This window comes from Sus scrofa, chromosome 12 (genome assembly GCF_000003025.6).
Source record: "Sus scrofa isolate TJ Tabasco breed Duroc chromosome 12, Sscrofa11.1, whole genome shotgun sequence".
In the NCBI taxonomy this organism is placed as follows: Eukaryota; Metazoa; Chordata; class Mammalia; order Artiodactyla; family Suidae; genus Sus; species Sus scrofa.
The window spans coordinates 52,194,210-52,218,225 of NC_010454.4; the positions used below are offsets into that span (position 1 = coordinate 52,194,210).

Genomic DNA, 24,016 nt, shown 5'->3' on the forward strand with positions numbered 1-24,016 from the left:
AACTAATGAGTTTGCCATTCAGGTTGCCTTGAAAGTAAGATCACATGGTTCTGTGACCAAGTCAGAAAAAGTAAAAGTGGAAAGGGAACTGGTCCTAAGTCGGTACCTGCTGTGTGTGAGGCACTCTGCCGAGGATCTAAGACGGGTTGTCTTATTTTGTCGTCACAGTAGTTCTGTGGAATCGGTGTCACCAAAGTAAATAAGGAGAGACAGGTCTAGGAGGTTTTTTTGCTTGTTTGTCTTTTAAACATATACATTCTTTTTTATATTCTTTTCCATCATGATCTATCCTAGGAGATTGGCTGTAGTTCCCTGTGCTATACAGTAGGACCCTGTTGTTTATTCCTTATAAATATAATTGTCTCTACTAACCCCAAACTCCCAGTCTACTCCCTCCCTCTCGCTTGGCAACCACAAGTCTGTTGTTTATGTCTGTGAGTCTGTTTCTGTTTTGTAGATAGGTTCATTTGGGTCCTATTTTAGATTCCCATATGGTATTTATCTTTCTCTTTCTGACTTACTTCACTTAGTATGATAATCTCCAGTTGCATCCATGTTGCTGCAAATGGCATTGATTTGTTCTTTTTTTATGGCTGAATAGTATTCCATTGTATAGGTGTACCACATCTTCTTAATCCATTCATCTGCAGATGGACATTTAGGTTGTTTCTGTGTCTTGGCTATTGTGAATAATGCTGCTATGAACATTGGGGTTCACGTATCTTTTTGAATTATAGTTTTATCCAGATATATGCCCAGGAGTGGGATGGCTGGATCATATGGTAGTTCTATATTTAGTTTTCTGAGGAACCTCCATACTGTTTTACATAGCGGTTGTACCAGTTTACATTCCCACCAACAGTGTAGGAGGGTTCCCTTTTCTCCACACCCTCTGTAGCATGTTATTTGTATATTGATTTATTAATGATGGCCATTCTGACTGGTGTGAGATGATATCTCATTGTAGTTTTGATTTGCATTTCTCTGATAATTAGTGGTGATGGGTATTTTTCATGTTCCTACTGGCCTGTCCGGATGTCTTTGGAGAAATGTCTGTTTAGGTCTTGAGCCCATTTGTCAATTGGGTTGTTTTTTTGTTGAGTTATATGTATTTTGGAGATTAAACCCTTGTCCGTTGCATCATTTGCAACTATTTTCTCCCATTCCATAGGTTGTCTTTTTGTTTTGTTTATAATTTCCTTTGTTGTGCAAAAGCTTGTAAGTTTGATTAGGTCCCATTGGTTTATTTTTGCTTTTATTTCTGTTGCCTTGGGAGACTGACCTAAGAAAAGCTTGTATGGTTTATGTCAGAGAATGCTTTGCCTGTGTTCTCTTATAGGAGTTTGATGGTGCCATGTCTTCTGTTTAAGTCTTTAAGCCATTTTGAGTTTATTTTTGTGCATGCTGTGAAGGGTGTGGTCTAATTTCATTGATTTACATGCAGCTGTCCAGTTTTCCCAGCACCACTTGCTGAAAAGACTGTGTTTTTTTCCCATTTTATATTCTTACCTCCTTTGTTAAAGATTAACTGACCATAGGGGTCTGGGTTTATTTCTGGGTTCTCTATTCTGTTCCATTGGTCTGTATGTCTGTTTTTGTACCAGTACCACACTGTCTTGATTACTGTAGCTTTGTAATGTTGCCTGAAGTCTGGGAGAGTCATGCCTCCTGCTTGGTTTTTGGTCCTCAGGATGGCTTTGGCAATTCTGGGTCCTTTATGGTTCCAAATAAATTTTTGGATTGTTTATTCTAGTTCTGAGAAAAGTGTCATGGGTAATTTGATAGGGGGATTGCATTGAATCTGTAGATTGCTTTGGGTAATATGGCCATTTTTATGATATTAATTCCTCCAGTCCAGGAGCATGGAATATCTTTGCATTTCTTTGAATTCTCTTTAATTTCTTTGCTTAATGTATAAAACATATACATAACTTTATACATAATATATAAAACGTATACATAATTTTATACATAATTTTAATGTATAAAACTATAAAAGTTCACAGGGTGTAAGTCTTTCACCATCTTGGTCAGGTTTATTCCTAGGTATTTAATTTATGAGGGTGCAATTTTAAAAGGTGTTTTTATATTCCTTTTCTAATATTTCATTGCTAGTATACAGAAATGTTTGTCTTTTATTTATTTATTTATTTATTTTTTGTCTTTTTTTGTCCTTTTAGGGCCACACCCATGGCATATGGAGGTTCTCAGGGTAGGCGTTGAATCAGAGCTGTAGCCACTGGCCTACGCCAGAATCACAGCAATGCAAGATCTGAGCCACATCTGCAATCTACACCACAGCCCACAGCAACGCAGGATCCTTAACCCACCAAGTGTGGCCAGGGATTGAACCAGCAACCTCATGGTTCCTAGTCAGATTTGTTTCCCCTGCGCCATGATGGGCACTCCCAAAATGTTAATCTTATATCTCCTACTTTGCTGAATTCATTTATCAGTTTGAGTAGTATCTGTGTGGAGTCCTCAGGGTTTTCTATGTACAGTATCATGTCATCCGCATAGAGTGACAGATTTACCTCTTCTCTTCCAGTGGTTACCTTTCTTTTGTTTGTCTGATTGCTGTGGCTAGGACTTGTAATACCATGTTGAATAAAGGTGGTGAGAGTGGGCATCCTTGTCTTTTTTTAAATTTTTTTATTACTCAAATGAATTTATCACATCTGTACTTGTATAATGATCATAACAATCCAGTTTCACAGGATTTCCATCCCACAACCCAAGCACATCCCTCCCCCAAACTGTCTCCTCCGGAGACCGTAAGTTTTTCAATGTCTGTGAGTCAGCATCTGTTCTGCAAAGAAGTTCAGTCTGTCCTTTTTTCAGATTCCCCATGTCAGTGAAAGCATTTGATGTTGGTGTCTCATTGTATGGCTGACTTCACTTAGCATGATAATTTCTAGGTCCATCCATGTTGCTAAAAATGCTGGTATTTCGTTCTTTTTAATGGCTGAGTAATATTCCATTGTGTATATGTACCACATCTTCTTGATCCACTCCTCTGTCGATGGACATTTAGGTTGTTTCCATGTCTTGACTATTGCAAAATAGTGCTGCAGTGAACACTGGAGTACATGTGTCTTTGTGAGTCGTGGTTTTCCCTGGGTAGATGCCCACGAGTGGGATTGCTGGATCAAATGGTAATTCTATGTTTAGTTTTCTGAGGAATCTCCATACTGCTTTCCACAGTGGTTGCACCAATTTACAATCCCACCAACAGTGTACTAGGGTTCCTTTTCCTCCACACCCTCTCTAGCACTTACTGTTTGTAGACTTTTGGATGATGGCCATTCTGGCTGGTGTAAGGTGGTACCTCATCGTGGTTTTGATTTGCATCTCTCTAAGAATGAGTGATGTTGAACATCTTCTCATGTATTTTTTGGCCATCTGTATGTCTTCTTTGGAGAACTGTCTGTTTAGATCTTCTGCCCATTTTTCGATGGGGTTTTGATTTTTGGTATGGAGCTGCAGAAGGTGTTTATAAATTTTGGAGATGAATCCCTTGTCAGTCGATTCACTTGCAAAGATTTTCTCCCATTCTGTGGGTTGTCTTTTTGTGTTGTCTAGGGTTTCCTTTGCTGTGCAGAAACTTTGAAGTTTGATTAGGTCCCATTTGTTTATTTTTGTTTTTGTCGTCAATACTCTGATAGGCGGATCTGAGAAGATGTTGCTCTCGTTTATGTCAGAGGGTGTTTGGCCTATGTTTTCCTCTAGGAGTTTGATAGTGTCTGGTCTTATACCTAGGTCTTTAATCCATCTGGAGTTTATTTTTTGTGTATGGTGTTGGGGAGTGTTCTACTTGCATTCTTTTCCATGTGGCTGTCCAGTTTTCCCAGCACCACCTATTGAACAAGCTGTCCTTTCTGCATTGCATATTCTTGCCTCCTTTGTCACAGATTAGTTGGCTGTAGGTGCGTGGGTTTAATTCTGGGCTTTCTATCCTGTTCCACTGATCTATATGTCTGTCTTTGTGTCAGTACCATACTGTTTTGATGATTGTTGCTTTGCAGTATAGTCGGAAGTCCGGGAGCCTGATTCCTTCAGCTCCATTTTTCTTTTTCAGGATGTTTTTGGCTGGCTATTCTGGGTCTTTTGTGCTTCCAAACAGACTTTAAAATATTTTGTTCCAGTTCTGTGAAAAATGTCCTTGGTAATGTGATAGGGATTGCATTGAATCTGTATGTTGCCTTAGGCAGTATAGTCATTTTGATAATATTAACTCTTCCAGTCCACAAGCATGGTATATCTTTCCATCTATTTGTGTCATCTTTGATTTGTTTCATCAGTGTCTTATAGTTTTCAGAGTACAGGTCTTTTGTCTCTTTAGGTAGGTTTACTCCTAGGTATTTTATTCTTTTGGATGGGCATCCTTGTCTTGTTCCAGATTTTAGTGGGAAGGCTTTCAGCTTTTCACTGGCTGTAGGTTTGTCATCAGTGGCTTTGATCATGTTAAGGTATGTTCCCTCTACACCCACTTGGGTAAGAGTTTTTATCATGAATGGGTGTTGGACTTTGCCAAATATTTTTTCTGCATCTATTGAGATGATCATGTGGTTTTTGACTTTGCTTTTGTTAATGTGGTGTGTGATGTTGATTGATTTGCATATGTTGAACCATCCTTGTGAACCTGGGATGAATCCCACTTGGTTGTGGTGTATGATCATTTTATGTGTTGCTGGATTCTGTTGGCTAAAATTTTGTTGAGAATTTTTGTGTCTATATTCGTCAAAGATATTGGGCTCTAATTTTCTTTTTCGGTAGTATCGTTGTCTGGTTTTGGTATTAGGGTGATGGTGGCATCATAGAATGTCTTTGGGATTATTCCTTCTTCTTCAGCATTCATGAAAGTTTAAGAAGAGTGAATATAAGTTCTTCTTGGGGGAGTTCCCATCGTGGCACAGTGGTTAACGAATCCGACTAGGAATCATGAGGTTGCGGGTTCGATCCCTGCCCTTGCTCAGTGGGTTATGGATCCGGCGTTGCCGTGAGCTGTGGTGTAGGTCGCAGATGCGGCTCGGATTCCGCGTTGCCGTGGCCCTGGTGTAGGCCTGCGGCTACAGTTCCAATTCGACCCCTAGCCTGGGAATCTCCATATGCCCCGGGAGCGGCCCAAGAAATGGAAAAAAAAAAAAAAAAAAAGACAAAAAAAAAAGTTCTTCTTGGTATGTTTGGTAGAATTCGCCTGTGAAGCCATCTGGTTTGGGACTTTTGTTTGTAGGGAGTGCTTTTCTTACATATTCAATTTCATTTCTGGTGATTGGTCTGTTCAATTGATCTGTTTCTTCTTGATTCAGTTTTGGTGGGCTGTATGTCTCTAGAACATTTTCAATTTCTTCTAGGTTGTCAAATTTGTTGGCATATAATTGTTCACAGTATTCTCTTATGGTTTTTTGTTTGTTTTTTGGATTTCTGCAGTATCTGTTGAGATTTGTCCTTTTTCATCTCTTATTTCATTTGAGTTTTCTCTCTTCTTGGTGAGTCAGGCCAGAGGTTTGTCAATTTTGTTTACCCTTTCAAAGAACCAGCTCTTGGTTTTATTGATTTTTTTTTTTTGACTTTTATTGATTTCCTCTCTGATCTTTATGATTTCCTTCCTTCTGCTGACTTTAGGTTTTCTTTTTCCTTAATTCTTTTAGGTGATAGGTAAAGTTGTCAATATGACATTTTTTTTCTTCTCTTTTGAGGAAGACCAGCATTGCTATGAACTTCCCCTTAAGCACTGCTTTTGTGGCATCCCACAGATTTTGAATGGTTGTGTGTTCATTATCATTTGTCTCTAGGTATTTTTAAATTTGTTTTGATTTCCTCTTTGACCTCTTGGTGGTTTTTGTTTTGTTTTGTTTTGGTAGCATGTTGTTTAGTCTCCATGCAGTTGGTTTTTTCTCATTTCTTTGCCTGTGGTTGATTTCTAGTTGTGCCACTGTGGTCAGAGAAGATACCTGAAATAATTTCTATACTCTTCAATTTGTTGAGGTTAGTTTTGTGCCCTAGTATGTGGTTAGTCCTTGAGAACATTCCCTGTGTGCTTGAAAAGAGTGTATGTTGTGGGTTTTTTGTATGTAATGTCCTGAAAATATCAATTAGGTCTAACTGTTCTATTGGGGCCTTTAGGATCTCTGTTGCCTTACTGATTTTCTGTCTAGAGGATCTGTCCACTGAGGTGAGTGGGGTGTTAAAGTCTCCTACTATTGGTGTATTCCCTCAGTTTCTCCTTTTCTGTCTGCTAGGATTTGTTGTGTGTATGTGGGTGCTCCTGTATTAGGGGTGCATATATTGACGAGAGTAATATCCTCTTCTTGAATCGATCCTTTCATCATTAAAAAGTGTCCTTCTTTGTCTTTATGGTCTTCGTTTTAAAGTCTATTTTGTGTGCTGAGAGCATTGCAACTCCTGCTTTCCTGTCCTGTCCACTCGCATGAAATAGATGTTTCCATCCCCTCACTTTTAATTTACATGCATCCTTGCGCCAAGGTGAGTCTCTTGCAGGCAGCATGTTGTAGGCTCTTGCTTTTTATCCAGTCTGCCAGTCTGTGTCTTTGGATTGGAGCATTCAGTCCCTTGACATTTAAGGTAATTATTGACAAATACGTATTCATTGCCGTTTTAAACCTTGTTGTCCAGTCAGTTCTTGGTTTCTCCTTTGTTCGTTTTTTTGGTTGGATGAGTTCCTTTTATGCTTGTGTCCTTGCCTTTTTAGTTTTTGTGAAAGTGTTGTTTGGTTTTGATCTGTGGCTACCCTGTTTTTCAAGTATGTTAACCCCTTCCTCTATCTGCTTGCTTTAGCTTGATGGTCACATGTAGGCCCAAACACATTCTAGAAAAAACGAGTCTAGTATTTCTTACTTTCCTTCCCCCCCTTTTAGGATTTGGGTGCCTTTACTAGCATCTTCCTGTTTGTCCTTTTGCTGTTCCCTTGTTGCTTTACAATAGGTTTTTTTTTTCCTTTTATATATACTGGCTTAATTAAGTGATTACTTTTCCAGCTGTGATTTCCTCTATCCTATTCCTTCTTGCTTTTTATTTAGAGGGGCCCTTTCAGTATTTCTTTTAGAGTGGGATTAGTATTGCTGTACACTTTCAGTTTTTGTTTCTTGGAGAAATTCTCTCTCACCTTTCATTTTATTTTATTATTTTATTTTTTATTTTTTTTTTTGGTCTTTTTGCCTTTTGTAGGGCCATTCAAGCAGCATATGGAGGTTCCCAGGCTAGGGGTCGAATCGGAGCTGTAGCTGCCGGCCTACACCAGAGCCACTGCAACACGGGATCCTAGCGTCTGTGACCTACATACACCACAGCTCACAGCAACGCCGGAAGCTTAACCCACTGAGCAAGGCCAGGGATCGAATCCGCAAGCTCATGGTTCCTAGTCGGATTCGTTATCCACTGTGCCACGACGGGAACTCCTCTCTCCTTCCATTTTAAATGATATCCTTGCTGGGTAGATATTCTAGGCTGAAAATTTTCCCTTTTAGATCTTTGAATATACCTTGCCATTCTCTTCTGGCTTGTAGTATTTCCGTAGAGAATTCAGCTGATAGCTTTATAGGGATTCCCTTGTAATTAACTCTTTGTTTTCCTCTGCTGCCTTTGGGATCCTGTCTTTATCTTTACTTTGCCATTTTTTTTTACTATATGTCTTGCTGTGTGCCTGTTTGGATTCATCTTGTTTGGGGCCCTCTGTGCTTCCTGTATCTTGATATGTTTCCTTTTTTTTGTTTGTTTGTCTTTTTGTCTTTTTGTCCTTTTTAGGGCTGCACCTGTGGCATTTAGAGGTTCTGAGGCTAGGGATCTAATCGGAGCTGTTGCTCCTGGTCTATGTCAGAGCCACAGCCTCGGGATCTGAGCCGCATCTGCGACTTGCACCACAGCTCACAGCAGTGCCGGATTCTTAACCCACTGAGCAAGGCCAGGGATCGAACCTGCAACCTCATGGTTCCTAGTCGGATTCGTTTCTGCTGTGCCATGATGGGAACTCCCGATATCTGTTTCCATCTCCTTTTCTTTTTCTTCTCCTTCTGGAATCCCTATTATGTGTAGATTGGTCAGCTTTATATTATCCCATAGCTCTCTTATCTTGCTTTCATGTTTTTTCACTTGGTTTTCTGTCTTCTGTCCTGATCGGGGGATTTCCATTACTCTGTCTTCCAACTCAGTAATTCGTTCCTCTGCATTATTCATTCTGCTCTTCAGTGCCTTTAATTCAGTTTGTGTCTCTGCAGATGAATTTTCTAATATTTCTTGGCTCCTCCTCATGTCTTCTAGTTCCTTTCTAAAGTCATCTCATTACTGTCCATATCCACGCTTAATTTCTTCATATTCGCCCTTAATTCCTTCAGTATTTTCACTGCCTCCCTTTTGAACTCGGTGTCTGTTAGAATGCAGAGGTCTGTTTCATTGTTGGCTCTTCAGGTGAATTCTCCTGTTCTTTTAACTGGGCATGGCTCCGGAGCTTCTTCATTTTGCTTATATTTTTCTTTCTTTTTTTTTTTTGCCATTTTTATTTTTATTTTTATTTTTTTTTTATTATTTTCCCACTGTACAGCAAGGGGGTCAGGTCATCCTTAGATGTATACATTGCAGTTACAGTTTTTTCCCCCACCCTTTCTTCTGTTGCGACATGAGTATCTAGACATAGTTCTCAATGCTATTCAGCAGGATCTCCTTGTAAATCTATTCTAGGTTGTGTCTGATAAGCCCAAGCTCCCCATCCCTCCCACTCCCTCCCCTCCCATCAGGCAACCACAAGTCTCTTCTCCAAGTCCATGATTTTCTTTTCTGAGGAGATGTTCATTTGTGCTGGATATTAGATTCCAGTTATAAGTGATATCATATGGTATTTGTCTTTGTCTTTCTGGCTCATTTCACTCAGTATGAGATTTTCTAGTTCCATCCATGTTGCTGCAAATGGCATTATGTCATCCTTTTTTATGGCTGAGTAGTATTCCATTGTGTATATATACCACATCTTCCGAATCCAATCCTCTGTCGATGGACATTTGGGTTGTTTCCATGTCCTGGCTATTGTGAATAGGGCTGCAATGAACATGCGGGTGCATGTGTCTCTTTTAAGTAGAGCTTTGTCCGGATAGATGCCCAAGAGTGGGATTGCAGGGTCATATGGAAGTTCTATGTATAGATTTCTAAGGTATCTCCAAACTGTTCTCCATAGTGGCTGTACCAGTTTACATTCCCACCAACAGTGCAGGAGGGTTCCCTTTTCTCCACAGCCCCTCCAGCACTTGTTCTTTGTGGATTTATTAATGATGGCCATTCTGACTGGTGTGAGGTGGTATCTCATGGTAGTTTTGATTTGCATTTCTCTTATAATCAGCGATGTTGAGCATTTTTTCATGTGTTTGTTGGCCATCTGTATATCTTCCTTGGAGAAATGTCTATTCAGGTCTTTTGCCCATTTTTCCATTGATTGATTGGCTTTTTTGCTGTTGAGTTGTATAAGTTGCTTGTATATTCTAGAGATTAAGCCCTTGTCAGTTGCATCATTTGAAACTATTTTCTCCCATTCTGTAAGTTGTCTTTTTGTTTTCTTTTTGGTTTCCTTTGCTGTGCAAAAGCTTTTCAGTTTGATGAGGTCCCATGGGTTTATTTTTGCTCTAATTTCTATTGCTTTGGGAGATGCTTATATTTTTCTTATTCTGTGAGTTTAGGGAAAACAACTACTGCAGTCTTGGAGGGCTATTTGTATGTGAGAGTGCCCCTGGGTATTTTGTGAGGGCTTACTATTTATTTTTGGCTTGTGGGTTTGGATGCTTGCTGTTTCTTTCCTCAGTGTGTGCAGGCTGTTATCTCCTTGATAGGTGCTGCGTGTGCTCCCAGGGAGATGGAGGCAATGGGCAGGGCTTGTAGTCAGTGCTTGGTTGCTGGGCCCTTGACAGTAGCAAGCCCTGTGAGAAGATGGCACAGGCTGCTTCTAGTGCAGGGCCCTGGGACGTGGCAGTAAGATTCAGGCAGGTTTAGACAGCGCCTGGAGCATTTATCAGTGGCTGTGGCAGGGCGTGTGCATTCCCAGGGAGTGAGAGCAACAATGGGTGGTTCTTGGTTGCAGTGCCCTCCTCTGTGCCGACCTCTGAGGTGACTGGGGCTGCAAGTGGTGCCTGTTCATAGGCCTTGGTGGTGGCAGGTCACACCCATCTTTGGAGTCTGAGATAACTTGTAGTGGTTTTCCTGCCATCTGTAGAATATATAAGAAGCAGCCCATCACTCTTAGCCTGCACTTGAGGTGCTGCCACCTATAGCCCCGCCCTCCAAGAGTCCAAGAGTGCGTAGAGGTATCCTGTGGCTGTCCACTCCTCATCCTCCTTTTTTTTTTTTTTTTTTTTTTTTTTTTTTTTTTTTTTTTTGGTGTGTGTGTCTTTAGTCTTTTTAGGGCCGCACCCATGGCATATGGAGGTTCCTAGGCTAGGGGTCTAATCAGAGATATAGCTGCCGGCCTAAGCCAGAGCTATAGCAACGCCAGATCTGAGCTGCATCTGTGACCTACACCACAGCTCATGGCAACGCTGGATCCCTAACCCACTGAACAAGGCCAGGGATTGAACCCGCAACCTCCTGGTTACTAGTTGGATTTGTTTCCTCTGAGCCACGACAGGAACTCCCTTTCCTCATCCTCTTGACTTCCCCAGCAGTGGCCCCTTGCTTCTCCTGCAGGCCCAGCCCACCTCCTGGCTTTCCTCAGCTGTGCTCTACTCCCCAGTCCGCGGCGCACTGCTCCCTCGCTCCCTCAGGCTGTCTCCACACTGCCAACCCTAGTCCTCTCCCCGGAACTGACCTCTGGAGCCTGAGTCTCAGTGCCCAGCCTCCGCCCGAGCATCTCAGGCTGTGGTGTCCAGGGGCGGTGGTACAGATGATCTGTGTGGCTCTCTCGCTGCTTCGCCCTCCTCAGTCCACCTGCTGTGCTTTTCTGTGCAGCTGTGAGGACCCTCTGTCTCGGCCGATCTCGCTGTCAGGTGGCTTCCCAGGGTGTGGGTTCCTTTCCTTTTTCACAGCTCCCTCTCAGGAGTGCTGGTCCCATTCTGATTCCTTTTTTCCGCTCTCTCCCTGTCTTTTTTTCCTTTTGTTCTACCAGGTTATGTGGAGGGTTTCTTGCCCTTTTTGGAGGTTTCAGGTCTTCTGCCAGGGCTCAGTAGATGTCCTGTGTGAATCGTTCTACGTGTAGGTGGCTTTTCTTTTTGATGAGTTTGTGGAGAAGGTGAACATCACGTCTTTCCCCTCCATCTTCCTGATCTTGTCCGATACTTTTTTTGGGTGTGATTTTAAAGAGTATTGTTTTTTTTATATTCTAATATTTTATTGTTCGTATACAGAAATGCAGCCAATCTTGAATGTTAATCTTGTATCCTGCTACTTTGCTGGATTTGTTGATCAGATTGAGTAGTTTTTGTGTGGAGTCCTTAGGGTTTTCTATATTTAGTATTATGTCATCTGCGTGTTGACAATTTTACCCCTTCTCTTCCAATTTGGATACCTTTTTGTTTGATTGATTGTTTTTAATCTTTTTTTTGAAATTTTATTTATTTTAATTTTTTCCTTTGTAGCTGGTTTACAGTGTTCTGTCAATTTTCTACTGTACAGCAAAGTGACCCAGTCACACATACACATATACATTCTTTTTCTCACATTATCCTCCATCAGAGGAAGTGACTAGATATAGTTACCAGTGCTATACAGCAGGATCTCATTGCTTATCCATTCCAAATGCAATAGCTTGCATCTCTTAACCCCAGATTCCCACCAATTTGGATACCTTTATTTCTTTTGTTTGTCTGATTGTTGCGGCTAGGACTTCCAATACAGTGTTGAATAAAGGTGGTGAGAGTGGGCATCCTTGTCTTGTTCCAGATTTTAGTGGGAAGGCTTTCAGCTTTTATTTTGGCTGTGGGCTTGTCATCAATGGCTTTGATCATGTTAAGGTACGTTCCCTCTATACCCACTTGGGTAAGAGTTTTTATCATGAACGGGTGTTGGACTTTGCCAAATGCTTTTTCTTCACCTATTGAGATGATCATGTGGTTTTTGACTTTGCTTTTGTTAATGTGGTGTGTGATGTTGATTGATTTGCATATGTTGAACCATCCTTGTGAACCTGGGATGAATCCCACTTGGTCGTGGTGTATGATCATTTTATGTGTTGCTGGATTCTGATGGCTAAAATTTTGTTGAGAATTTTTTTGTCTATATTCGTCAAAGATATTGGGCTCTAATTTTCTTTTTCGGTAGTATCTTTGTCTGGTTTTGGTGGCATCATAGAATGTCTTTGGGACTATTTTTTTCTTTACTTTTTTTTTGGCTTTTCTGAGGGCTGCACTCGTGGCATATGGAGGTTCCCAGGTTAGAGGTCTAATTGGCCTACGCCACAGCCATAGCAACACAGGATCCAAGCCATGTCTGCGACCTACACCACAGCTCACTGCAACGCCGGTTCCTTAACCTACTGAGCAAGGCCAGGGATCGAACCTGCAACCTCATGGTTCCTAGTCGGTTTTGTTGCCATTGCACCATAAGGGAACTCCTGGGACTGTTTCTTCTTCAATCTTTTGGAAGAGTTTAAGTAGGATGGGTATGAGTTCTTTGTATGTTTGGTAGAATTTGCCTGTGAAGCCATCTGGTCCTGGACTTTTGTTTGTAAGGAGTGTTTTTGTTACATATTCAGTTTCTTTTCCAGTGATCAGTCTTTTCAAATTATCTACTACTTCTTCTTTTTTTTTTTTTTTTCTTTTTATGGCTGTACTTGTGGCACATGGAAGTTCCCAGGCTAGGGGTTGAATTGAAGCTGCAGCTGCCAGCCTGTGCCATAGCCATAGCAACGTGGAATCTGAGCTGTGTCTGTGACCTATACCACAGCTCACAGCAATGCCGGCTCCTTAACCCACTGAGCAAGGCCAGGGATTGAACCTGTGTTCTCATGGATACTAGTCAGGTTTGTTACCACTGAGCCATGATGGGAACTCCTGAAATAATTCCTATACTAAAAATTTGTTGAGGTTAGTTTTGTGCCCCAGTATGTGGTCAATCCTAGAGAGTGTTTTATGTGCACTTGCAAAGACTATTTTGTGGTTTTTTTGTAATGTCCTGGAAATATCAACTTATCAATTTAAAATGTCATTTAGGATCTCTGTTGCTTTATTGATTTTCTTTCTAGAAGATCTATCCATTGATGCGAGTGGGGTAGAAAGTCTCCTACTGTTATTGTATTCCAGTCAGTTTCTCCTTTTATGTCTGTTATTGTTTGTAAATTCCTTTTTTTTTTTTAATTTTTTATTTTCCATCATGATCTATCTCAGGAGATTGGCTGTAGTTCCCTGTGCTATACAGTAGGACCTTGTTGTTTATCCTTTATAAACGTAATTGCCTCTACTAACCCCAAACTCCCAGTCTACTCCCTCCCTCTCGCTTGGCAACCACAAGTCTGTTGTTTATGTCTGTGAGTCTGTTTCTGTTTTGTAGACAGGTTCATTTGGGTCCTATTTTAGATTCCCATATGGTATTTATCTTTCTCTTTCTGACTTACTTCACTCAGTTCCATCCATGGTGCTGCAAATGGCATTGATTTGTTCTTTTTTATGGCTGAATAGTATTCCATTGTATAGGTGTACCACATCTTCTTAATCCATTCATCTGCAGATGGACATTTAGGTTGTTTCTGTGTCTTGGCTATTGTGAATAATGCTGCTATGAACATTGGGGTTCACGTATCTTTTTGAATTATAGTTTTATCCAGATATATGCCCAGGAGTGGGATGGCTGGATCATATGGTAGTTCTATATTTAGTTTTCTGAGGAACCTCCATACTGTTTTACATAGCGGTTGTACCAGTTTACATTCCCACCAACAGTGTAGGAGGGTTCCCTTTTCTCCACACCCTCTGTAGCATGTTATTTGTATATTGATTTATTAATGATGGCCATTCTGACTGGTGTGAGATGATATCTCATTGTAGTTTTGATTTGCATTTCTCTGATAATTAGTGGTGATGGGTATTTTTCATGTTCCTACTGGCCTGTCCGGATGTCTTTGGAGAAATGTCTGTTTAGGTCTTGAGCCCATTTGTCAATTGGGTTGTTTTTTTGTTGAGTTATATGTATTTTGGAGATTAAACCCTTGTCCGTTGCATCATTTGCAACTATTTTCTCCCATTCCATAGGTTGTCTTTTTGTTTTGTTTATAATTTCCTTTGTTGTGCAAAAGCTTGTAAGTTTGATTAGGTCCCATTGGTTTATTTTTGCTTTTATTTCTGTTGCCTTGGGAGACTGACCTAAGAAAAGCTTGTATGGTTTATGTCAGAGAATGCTTTGCCTGTGTTCTCTTATAGGAGTTTGATGGTGCCATGTCTTCTGTTTAAGTCTTTAAGCCATTTTGAGTTTATTTTTGTGCATGCTGTGAAGGGTGTGGTCTAATTTCATTGATTTACATGCAGCTGTCCAGTTTTCCCAGCACCACTTGCTGAAAAGACTGTGTTTTTTTCCCATTTTATATTCTTACCTCCTTTGTTAAAGATTAACTGACCATAGGGGTCTGGGTTTATTTCTGGGTTCTCTATTCTGTTCCATTGGTCTGTATGTCTGTTTTTGTACCAGTACCACACTGTCTTGATTACTGTAGCTTTGTAATGTTGCCTGAAGTCTGGGAGAGTCATGCCTCCTGCTTGGTTTTTGGTCCTCAGGATGGCTTTGGCAATTCTGGGTCCTTTATGGTTCCAAATAAATTTTTGGATTGTTTATTCTAGTTCTGAGAAAAGTGTCATGGGTAATTTGATAGGGGGATTGCATTGAATCTGTAGATTGCTTTGGGTAATATGGCCATTTTTATGATATTAATTCCTCCAGTCCAGGAGCATGGAATATCTTTGCATTTCTTTGAATTCTCTTTAATTTCTTTGCTTAATGTATAAAACATATACATAACTTTATACATAATATATAAAACGTATACATAATTTTATACATAATTTTAATGTATAAAACTATAAAAGTTCACAGGGTGTAAGTCTTTCACCATCTTGGTCAGGTTTATTCCTAGGTATTTAATTTATGAGGGTGCAATTTTAAAAGGTGTTTTTATATTCCTTTTCTAATATTTCATTGCTAGTATACAGAAATGTTTGTCTTTTATTTATTTATTTATTTATTTTTTGTCTTTTTTTGTCCTTTTAGGGCCACACCCATGGCATATGGAGGTTCTCAGGGTAGGCGTTGAATCAGAGCTGTAGCCACTGGCCTACGCCAGAATCACAGCAATGCAAGATCTGAGCCACATCTGCAATCTACACCACAGCCCACAGCAACGCAGGATCCTTAACCCACCAAGTGTGGCCAGGGATTGAACCAGCAACCTCATGGTTCCTAGTCAGATTTGTTTCCCCTGCGCCATGATGGGCACTCCCAAAATGTTAATCTTATATCTCCTACTTTGCTGAATTCATTTATCAGTTTGAGTAGTATCTGTGTGGAGTCCTCAGGGTTTTCTATGTACAGTATCATGTCATCCGCATAGAGTGACAGATTTACCTCTTCTCTTCCAGTGGTTACCTTTTCTTTTGTTTGTCTGATTGCTGTGGCTAGGACTTGTAATACCATGTTGAATAAAGGTGGTGAGAGTGGGCATCCTTGTCTTTTTTTTAAATTTTTTTATTACTCAAATGAATTTATCACATCTGTACTTGTATAATGATCATAACAATCCAGTTTCACAGGATTTCCATCCCACAACCCAAGCACATCCCTCCCCCAAACTGTCTCCTCCGGAGACCGTAAGTTTTTCAATGTCTGTGAGTCAGCATCTGTTCTGCAAAGAAGTTCAGTCTGTCCTTTTTTCAGATTCCCCATGTCAGTGAAAGCATTTGATGTTGGTGTCTCATTGTATGGCTGACTTCACTTAGCATGATAATTTCTAGGTCCATCCATGTTGCTAAAAATGCTGGTATTTCGTTCTTTTTAATGGCTGAGTAATATTCCATTGTGTATATGTACCACATCTTCTTGATCCACTCCTCTGTCGATGGACATTTAGGTTGTTTCCATGTCTTGACTATTGCAAAATAGTGCTGCAGTGAACACTGGAGTACATGTGTCTTTGTGAGTCGTGGTTTTCCCTGGGTAGATGCCCACGAGTGGGATTGCTGGATCAAATGGTAATTCTATGTTTAGTTTTCTGAGGAATCTCCATACTGCTTTCCACAGTGGTTGCACCAATTTACAATCCCACCAACAGTGTACTAGGGTTCCTTTTCCTCCACACCCTCTCTAGCACTTACTGTTTGTAGACTTTTGGATGATGGCCATTCTGGCTGGTGTAAGGTGGTACCTCATCGTGGTTTTGATTTGCATCTCTCTAAGAATGAGTGATGTTGAACATCTTCTCATGTATTTTTTGGCCATCTGTATGTCTTCTTTGGAGAACTGTCTGTTTAGATCTTCTGCCCATTTTTCGATGGGGTTTTGATTTTTGGTATGGAGCTGCAGAAGGTGTTTATAAATTTTGGAGATGAATCCCTTGTCAGTCGATTCACTTGCAAAGATTTTCTCCCATTCTGTGGGTTGTCTTTTTGTGTTGTCTAGGGTTTCCTTTGCTGTGCAGAAACTTTGAAGTTTGATTAGGTCCCATTTGTTTATTTTTGTTTTTGTCGTCAATACTCTGATAGGCGGATCTGAGAAGATGTTGCTCTCGTTTATGTCAGAGGGTGTTTGGCCTATGTTTTCCTCTAGGAGTTTGATAGTGTCTGGTCTTATACCTAGGTCTTTAATCCATCTGGAGTTTATTTTTTGTGTATGGTGTTGGGGAGTGTTCTACTTGCATTCTTTTCCATGTGGCTGTCCAGTTTTCCCAGCACCACCTATTGAACAAGCCGTCCTTTCTGCATTGCATATTCTTGCCTCCTTTGTCACAGATTAGTTGGCTGTAGGTGCGTGGGTTTAATTCTGGGCTTTCTATCCTGTTCCACTGATCTATATGTCTGTCTTTGTGTCAGTACCATACTGTTTTGATGATTGTTGCTTTGCAGTATAGTCGGAAGTCCGGGAGCCTGATTCCTTCAGCTCCATTTTTCTTTTTCAGGATGTTTTTGGCTGGCTATTCTGGGTCTTTTGTGCTTCCAAACAGACTTTAAAATATTTTGTTCCAGTTCTGTGAAAAATGTCCTTGGTAATGTGATAGGGATTGCATTGAATCTGTATGTTGCCTTAGGCAGTATAGTCATTTTGATAATATTAACTCTTCCAGTCCACAAGCATGGTATATCTTTCCATCTATTTGTGTCATCTTTGATTTGTTTCATCAGTGTCTTATAGTTTTCAGAGTACAGGTCTTTTGTCTCTTTAGGTAGGTTTACTCCTAGGTATTTTATTCTTTTGGATGGGCATCCTTGTCTTGTTCCAGATTTTAGTGGGAAGGCTTTCAGCTTTTCACTGGCTGTAGGTTTGTCATCAGTGGCTTTGATCATGTTAAGGTATGTTCCCTCTACACCCACTTGGGTAAGAGTTTTTATCATGAATGGGTGTTGGACTTTGCCAAATATTTTTTCTGCATCTATTGAGATGATCATGTGGTTTTTGACTTTGCTTTTGTTAATGTGGTGTGTGATGTTGATTGATTTGCATATGTTGAACCATCCTTGTGAACCTGGGATGAATCCCACTTGGTTGTGGTGTATGATCATTTTATGTGTTGCTGGATTCTGTTGGCTAAAATTTTGTTGAGAATTTTTGTGTCTATATTCGTCAAAGATATTGGGCTCTAATTTTCTTTTTCGGTAGTATCGTTGTCTGGTTTTGGTATTAGGGTGATGGTGGCATCATAGAATGTCTTTGGGATTATTCCTTCTTCTTCAGCATTCATGAAAGTTTAAGAAGAGTGAATATAAGTTCTTCTTGGGGGAGTTCCCATCGTGGCACAGTGGTTAACGAATCCGACTAGGAATCATGAGGTTGCGGGTTCGATCCCTGCCCTTGCTCAGTGGGTTATGGATCCGGCGTTGCCGTGAGCTGTGGTGTAGGTCGCAGATGCGGCTCGGATTCCGCGTTGCCGTGGCCCTGGTGTAGGCCTGCGGCTACAGTTCCAATTCGACCCCTAGCCTGGGAATCTCCATATGCCCCGGGAGCGGCCCAAGAAATGGAAAAAAAAAAAAAAAAAAGACAAAAAAAAAAGTTCTTCTTGGTATGTTTGGTAGAATTCGCCTGTGAAGCCATCTGGTTTGGGACTTTTGTTTGTAGGGAGTGCTTTTCTTACATATTCAATTTCATTTCTGGTGATTGGTCTGTTCAATTGATCTGTTTCTTCTTGATTCAGTTTTGGTGGGCTGTATGTCTCTAGAACATTTTCAATTTCTTCTAGGTTGTCAAATTTGTTGGCATATAATTGTTCACAGTATTCTCTTATGGTTTTTTGTTTGTTTTTTGGATTTCTGCAGTATCTGTTGAGATTTGTCCTTTTTCATCTCTTATTTCATTTGAGTTTTCTCTCTTCTTGGTGAGTCAGGCCAGAGGTTTGTCAATTTTGTTTACCCTTTCAAAGAACCAGCTCTTGGTTTTATTGATTTTTTTTTTTTTGACTTTTATTGATTTCCTCTCTGATCTTTATGATTTCCTTCCTTCTGCTGACTTTAGGTTTTCTTTTTCCTTAATTCTTTTAGGTGATAGGTAAAGTTGTCAATATGACATTTTTTTTCTTCTCTTTTGAGGAAGACCAGCATTGCTATGAACTTCCCCTTAAGCACTGCTTTTGTGGCATCCCACAGATTTTGAATGGTTGTGTGTTCATTATCATTTGTCTCTAGGTATTTTTAAATTTGTTTTGATTTCCTCTTTGACCTCTTGGTGGTTTTTGTTTTGTTTTGTTTTGGTAGCATGTTGTTTAGTCTCCATGCAGTTGGTTTTTTCTCATTTCTTTGCCTGTAGTTGATTTCTAGTTGTGCCACTGTGGTCAGAGAAGATACCTGAAATAATTTCTATACTCTTCAATTTGTTGAGGTTAGTTTTGTGCCCTAGTATGTGGTTAGTCCTTGAGAACATTCCCTGTGTGCTTGAAAAGAGTGTATGTTGTGGGTTTTTTGTATGTAATGTCCTGAAAATATCAATTAGGTCTAACTGTTCTATTGGGGCCTTTAGGATCTCTGTTGCCTTACTGATTTTCTGTCTAGAGGATCTGTCCACTGAGGTGAGTGGGGTGTTAAAGTCTCCTACTATTGGTGTATTCCCTCAGTTTCTCCTTTTCTGTCTGCTAGGATTTGTTGTGTGTATGTGGGTGCTCCTGTATTAGGGGTGCATATATTGACGAGAGTAATATCCTCTTCTTGAATCGATCCTTTCATCATTAAAAAGTGTCCTTCTTTGTCTTTATGGTCTTCGTTTTAAAGTCTATTTTGTGTGCTGAGAGCATTGCAACTCCTGCTTTCCTGTCCTGTCCACTCGCATGAAATAGATGTTTCCATCCCCTCACTTTTAATTTACATGCATCCTTGCGCCAAGGTGAGTCTCTTGCAGGCAGCATGTTGTAGGCTCTTGCTTTTTATCCAGTCTGCCAGTCTGTGTCTTTGGATTGGAGCATTCAGTCCCTTGACATTTAAGGTAATTATTGACAAATACGTATTCATTGCCGTTTTAAACCTTGTTGTCCAGTCAGTTCTTGGTTTCTCCTTTGTTCGTTTTTTTGGTTGGATGAGTTCCTTTTATGCTTGTGTCCTTGCCTTTTTAGTTTTTGTGAAAGTGTTGTTTGGTTTTGATCTGTGGCTACCCTGTTTTTCAAGTATGTTAACCCCTTCCTCTATCTGCTTGCTTTAGCTTGATGGTCACATGTAGGCCCAAACACATTCTAGAAAAAACGAGTCTAGTATTTCTTACTTTCCTTCCCCCCCTTTTAGGATTTGGGTGCCTTTACTAGCATCTTCCTGTTTGTCCTTTTGCTGTTCCCTTGTTGCTTTACAATAGGTTTTTTTTTTCCTTTTATATATACTGGCTTAATTAAGTGATTACTTTTCCAGCTGTGATTTCCTCTATCCTATTCCTTCTTGCTTTTTATTTAGAGGGGCCCTTTCAGTATTTCTTTTAGAGTGGGATTAGTATTGCTGTACACTTTCAGTTTTTGTTTCTTGGAGAAATTCTCTCTCACCTTTCATTTTATTTTATTATTTTATTTTTTATTTTTTTTTTTGGTCTTTTTGCCTTTTGTAGGGCCATTCAAGCAGCATATGGAGGTTCCCAGGCTAGGGGTCGAATCGGAGCTGTAGCTGCCGGCCTACACCAGAGCCACTGCAACACGGGATCCTAGCGTCTGTGACCTACATACACCACAGCTCACAGCAACGCCGGAAGCTTAACCCACTGAGCAAGGCCAGGGATCGAATCCGCAAGCTCATGGTTCCTAGTCGGATTCGTTATCCACTGTGCCACGACGGGAACTCCTCTCTCCTTCCATTTTAAATGATATCCTTGCTGGGTAGATATTCTAGGCTGAAAATTTTCCCTTTTAGATCTTTGAATATACCTTGCCATTCTCTTCTGGCTTGTAGTATTTCCGTAGAGAATTCAGCTGATAGCTTTATAGGGATTCCCTTGTAATTAACTCTTTGTTTTCCTCTGCTGCCTTTGGGATCCTGTCTTTATCTTTACTTTGCCATTTTTTTTTTACTATATGTCTTGCTGTGTGCCTGTTTGGATTCATCTTGTTTGGGGCCCTCTGTGCTTCCTGTATCTTGATATGTTTCCTTTTTTTTGTTTGTTTGTCTTTTTGTCTTTTTGTCCTTTTTAGGGCTGCACCTGTGGCATTTAGAGGTTCTGAGGCTAGGGATCTAATCGGAGCTGTTGCTCCTGGTCTATGTCAGAGCCACAGCCTCGGGATCTGAGCCGCATCTGCGACTTGCACCACAGCTCACAGCAGTGCCGGATTCTTAACCCACTGAGCAAGGCCAGGGATCGAACCTGCAACCTCATGGTTCCTAGTCGGATTCGTTTCTGCTGTGCCATGATGGGAACTCCCGATATCTGTTTCCATCTCCTTTTCTTTTTCTTCTCCTTCTGGAATCCCTATTATGTGTAGATTGGTCAGCTTTATATTATCCCATAGCTCTCTTATCTTGCTTTCATGTTTTTTCACTTGGTTTTCTGTCTTCTGTCCTGATCGGGGGATTTCCATTACTCTGTCTTCCAACTCAGTAATTCGTTCCTCTGCATTATTCATTCTGCTCTTCAGTGCCTTTAATTCAGTTTGTGTCTCTGCAGATGAATTTTCTAATATTTCTTGGCTCCTCCTCATGTCTTCTAGTTCCTTTCTAAAGTCATCTCATTACTGTCCATATCCACGCTTAATTTCTTCATATTCGCCCTTAATTCCTTCAGTATTTTCACTGCCTCCCTTTTGAACTCGGTGTCTGTTAGAATGCAGAGGTCTGTTTCATTGTTGGCTCTTCAGGTGAATTCTCCTGTTCTTTTAACTGGGCATGGCTCCGGAGCTTCTTCATTTTGCTTATATTTTTCTTTCTTTTTTTTTTGCCATTTTTATTTTTATTTTTATTTTTTTTTTTTTATTTTCCCACTGTACAGCAAGGGGGTCAGGTCATCCTTAGATGTATACATTGCAGTTACAGTTTTTTCCCCCACCCTTTCTTCTGTTGCGACATGAGTATCTAGACATAGTTCTCAATGCTATTCAGCAGGATCTCCTTGTAAATCTATTCTAGGTTGTGTCTGATAAGCCCAAGCTCCCCATCCCTCCCACTCCCTCCCCCTCCCATCAGGCAACCACAAGTCTCTTCTCCAAGTCCATGATTTTCTTTTCTGAGGAGATGTTCATTTGTGCTGGATATTAGATTCCAGTTATAAGTGATATCATATGGTATTTGTCTTTGTCTTTCTGGCTCATTTCACTCAGTATGAGATTTTCTAGTTCCATCCATGTTGCTGCAAATGGCATTATGTCATCCTTTTTTATGGCTGAGTAGTATTCCATTGTGTATATATACCACATCTTCCGAATCCAATCCTCTGTCGATGGACATTTGGGTTGTTTCCATGTCCTGGCTATTGTGAATAGGGCTGCAATGAACATGCGGGTGCATGTGTCTCTTTTAAGTAGAGCTTTGTCCGGATAGATGCCCAAGAGTGGGATTGCAGGGTCATATGGAAGTTCTATGTATAGATTTCTAAGGTATCTCCAAACTGTTCTCCATAGTGGCTGTACCAGTTTACATTCCCACCAACAGTGCAGGAGGGTTCCCTTTTCTCCACAGCCCCTCCAGCACTTGTTCTTTGTGGATTTATTAATGATGGCCATTCTGACTGGTGTGAGGTGGTATCTCATGGTAGTTTTGATTTGCATTTCTCTTATAATCAGCGATGTTGAGCATTTTTTCATGTGTTTGTTGGCCATCTGTATATCTTCCTTGGAGAAATGTCTATTCAGGTCTTTTGCCCATTTTTCCATTGATTGATTGGCTTTTTTGCTGTTGAGTTGTATAAGTTGCTTGTATATTCTAGAGATTAAGCCCTTGTCAGTTGCATCATTTGAAACTATTTTCTCCCATTCTGTAAGTTGTCTTTTTGTTTTCTTTTTGGTTTCCTTTGCTGTGCAAAAGCTTTTCAGTTTGATGAGGTCCCATGGGTTTATTTTTGCTCTAATTTCTATTGCTTTGGGAGATGCTTATATTTTTCTTATTCTGTGAGTTTAGGGAAAACAACTACTGCAGTCTTGGAGGGCTATTTGTATGTGAGAGTGCCCCTGGGTATTTTGTGAGGGCTTACTATTTATTTTTGGCTTGTGGGTTTGGATGCTTGCTGTTTCTTTCCTCAGTGTGTGCAGGCTGTTATCTCCTTGATAGGTGCTGCGTGTGCTCCCAGGGAGATGGAGGCAATGGGCAGGGCTTGTAGTCAGTGCTTGGTTGCTGGGCCCTTGACAGTAGCAAGCCCTGTGAGAAGATGGCACAGGCTGCTTCTAGTGCAGGGCCCTGGGACGTGGCAGTAAGATTCAGGCAGGTTTAGACAGCGCCTGGAGCATTTATCAGTGGCTGTGGCAGGGCGTGTGCATTCCCAGGGAGTGAGAGCAACAATGGGTGGTTCTTGGTTGCAGTGCCCTCCTCTGTGCCGACCTCTGAGGTGACTGGGGCTGCAAGTGGTGCCTGTTCATAGGCCTTGGTGGTGGCAGGTCACACCCATCTTTGGAGTCTGAGATAACTTGTAGTGGTTTTCCTGCCATCTGTAGAATATATAAGAAGCAGCCCATCACTCTTAGCCTGCACTTGAGGTGCTGCCACCTATAGCCCCGCCCTCCAAGAGTCCAAGAGTGCGTAGAGGTATCCTGTGGCTGTCCACTCCTCATCCTCCTTTTTTTTTTTTTTTTTTTTTTTTTTTTTTTTTTTTTTGGTGTGTGTGTCTTTAGTCTTTTTAGGGCCGCACCCATGGCATATGGAGGTTCCTAGGCTAGGGGTCTAATCAGAGATATAGCTGCCGGCCTAAGCCAGAGCTATAGCAACGCCAGATCTGAGCTGCATCTGTGACCTACACCACAGCTCATGGCAACGCTGGATCCCTAACCCACTGAACAAGGCCAGGGATTGAACCCGCAACCTCCTGGTTACTAGTTGGATTTGTTTCCTCTGAGCCACGACAGGAACTCCCTTTCCTCATCCTCTTGACTTCCCCAGCAGTGGCCCCTTGCTTCTCCTGCAGGCCCAGCCCACCTCCTGGCTTTCCTCAGCTGTGCTCTACTCCCCAGTCCGCGGCGCACTGCTCCCTCGCTCCCTCAGGCTGTCTCCACACTGCCAACCCTAGTCCTCTCCCCGGAACTGACCTCTGGAGCCTGAGTCTCAGTGCCCAGCCTCCGCCCGAGCATCTCAGGCTGTGGTGTCCAGGGGCGGTGGTACAGATGATCTGTGTGGCTCTCTCGCTGCTTCGCCCTCCTCAGTCCACCTGCTGTGCTTTTCTGTGCAGCTGTGAGGACCCTCTGTCTCGGCCGATCTCGCTGTCAGGTGGCTTCCCAGGGTGTGGGTTCCTTTCCTTTTTC

At 41.2% G+C, this 24,016-nt stretch overlaps 1 protein-coding gene across 1 annotated transcript in view; it reads left to right on the plus strand.

The window, feature by feature from the left end:
* The window catches only part of PELP1 (proline, glutamate and leucine rich protein 1), a 52,366-nt gene that overhangs the window by 17,148 nt on the left and 11,202 nt on the right, over window positions 1-24,016 (plus strand).